Source organism: Phascolarctos cinereus, unplaced genomic scaffold (genome assembly GCF_003287225.1).
Source record: "Phascolarctos cinereus isolate Bilbo 61053 unplaced genomic scaffold, phaCin_HiC Scaffold_8;HRSCAF=390, whole genome shotgun sequence".
NCBI lineage: Eukaryota > Metazoa > Chordata > Mammalia > Diprotodontia > Phascolarctidae > Phascolarctos > Phascolarctos cinereus.
The window spans coordinates 70,524,520-70,526,894 of NW_027556291.1; the positions used below are offsets into that span (position 1 = coordinate 70,524,520).

Genomic DNA, 2,375 nt, shown 5'->3' on the forward strand with positions numbered 1-2,375 from the left:
TCGATGAGATCATGGGTCCATTTGAGAATTTTATCTTGCCATATTGAATAATCATTAGTGAGCTCTGAAACATCTTTTGCAATTGAGCTTAAATGTCACCTGATTTTGCCATGAAATCAAAGTTATTTCCCCTGCTTGGAATTTTGAAGCTCACCCAGAAGTGTTCTTAGGGTCTCACATAACTATACCACTGATATTTTTAGAAATATTTTGAGGTAGAACTGCCTTACTGGTAATGCCACCAGAGAAATTAGCAATGGAAAAGACCCTGGTTCGGTTACCCATTACTCTTTCCTCAGCCAATTTGTGATTACTTTCAATGGGAGAAAATGACTTGTCAAGCCTAGTATTAAAGTGGCTGTAGCAATGGGCCTATTCTACCTTCATTAGGGAGGATATTCTGAGACCAACTGACAAGTAAAATATCGCAATTGTCTTCCCTTTCAATCCATCAATCATTGCCTAAACTTTTAACCTCCTTTTAAGGAAATCTCTTTCCAGGTATTTATTTGTAGTCAGCTAGGAATGAAAGGTTGGAGGGGCCCATGAGCAGTCACATAAAATTCCCTTGTTTCTGGGAAAGGTTCTTTTAAACTGGGAGTGGGGGCTCTTAATTTGTTTGTGTCCTAGACCCTTCTGGCAGTTAGTCTGGTGAAGCTGGTAGAGTCCTTCTCAGAATCATATTTTTAGATGCATAGCATAAAATACATAAGATTACAGAGGAACTCAACTACATTGACCGAATATTTTTTAAACCAACCAAGTTCATGGACCCTCTAGTGCAAAATGTTGTCACCTCCAGGGTAGATCTTCTCTATGTACAGTTGGTCTAATCCAGATGCTTTCTCTATCTTTGTCATCGTTACTGCCATTTCAACTTCCTCTAGAAGTACATTTACCTGGCTTCCTTTAAGTTGCAATGATGATCTCTTCTTCTTTATTTGTTTTTTGGAAATTTTTTTGAGGAGGCAGTCAAGGTCATATGACTTGCCCAGGGTCACACAGCTAGTAAGTGTCTCAGGTCAGATTTGAACTCAGATCCTTCTGACTTCAAGGCTGGTGCTCTATCCACTGCAGCACCACCTAGCTGTCCCAGAAAAATCTCCTCTTCTATAGGAAGCCTTTCCCAACCAATATTAATGCAGAATCTCTCTTTTACTTACTTCTTTTTCATCCTGAATACAGCCTGATGCACAACTTTCCTTAACACTTCTTGTGTAAGGGAGGCACTTGTGTAGCCCATCTTAAACTTGTGAAACAGCATTTTTTTTCTTTTTTTCTAGACAAAAGTGATTTATGTGTAAATTAAATGAGTTTTTCATTAAGATACAAAAATCATTTCAGAATAGGATGAAAAAGTCAATCTCTATAACCCCATTTTATACAATATAACAGGTAATGGACTAGAATGGTGTTTTGTAGACTGGCATCACAGGAAGTTCAGTCTCTTGATGTTACAATCGAGGGGCTCCATAATCATCTGGCATTCTCTTGATGTTATACCTGTGGTTAGAAATGTACATGATAGGAACTCCAGGGATCTTCTGGATTCTTCGTTTAAGGTCTCAATCAACTGTAGCCACAGTGTAACACTTGTGCTGAGTGACCCTCTGGACTAAGCAATCATCTGTGTATGTGCCTTTGTGGGAGCACAGTAATTGTTGAAATCGTGGGTCCTTGGCAATCCTCAGGGCTACTCGGTACTTCTGTCCCAGTTTTTCAGTTTCAGCCATTACACAGTCAGTTATGCAAGGAATGCACTTGGCATACAGACAATCCATCATTGACTGCACTAAGTCCAACTTGGCTTTGATGGAGAAGTTGATAAAGTTGGTATCAACCAAGATGTAGTAAGGGGGTCCTAACTGTGTGTTATATTGGAAGAACAAGCAGGACAGGTGCTGGGGAACTTCTCTTTCCTTGAGAGCACTGGGATCTATCTTCTCTTTCTTTTTTGGTTTTAATCGATCTTTTTCTTTTAATCTTTCATCGCATAAACTAAGCATTCGCTTCATGGTCGCGTATTTCCTCACTTTCTTTTGTTTCCCCATGTTACTAGAGGCCTTCACACTCTGAGGTCTGAAGATGAAACAGCATTTCTTAAAGTGACCAGAATAGCCATATGCTCATATATTTCCTCATTGAAGTTTAAATTTATTTCACCACTTTTTTCCTTTTTGCTTCTCAATGGTATTGCCCCAGAACAACAGCTAGAGTATCCCAGAATTAACATTTGGAATTTCCCTTGTCAACACCTGATAGTCTAGTAGTGTTCCAAAACCCTTTTCATCTTTTTCTTGAGAGTTTTCATTTTTGCAGATTCCCTGTACTGTGTCCTATTTTCCAACATTTTGCTTATTTGTACCAGTGTCTTC

The 2,375-nt window shown here is 39.0% G+C and overlaps 1 pseudogene; it reads right to left on the bottom strand.

Annotated features, from left to right (window-relative positions):
* Positions 1-1,271: 1,271 nt before the first annotated feature.
* Positions 1,272-2,070, bottom strand: LOC110201538 (rRNA-processing protein FCF1 homolog pseudogene; annotated as a pseudogene).
* Between the last annotated feature and the right edge of the window lie 305 nt (positions 2,071-2,375).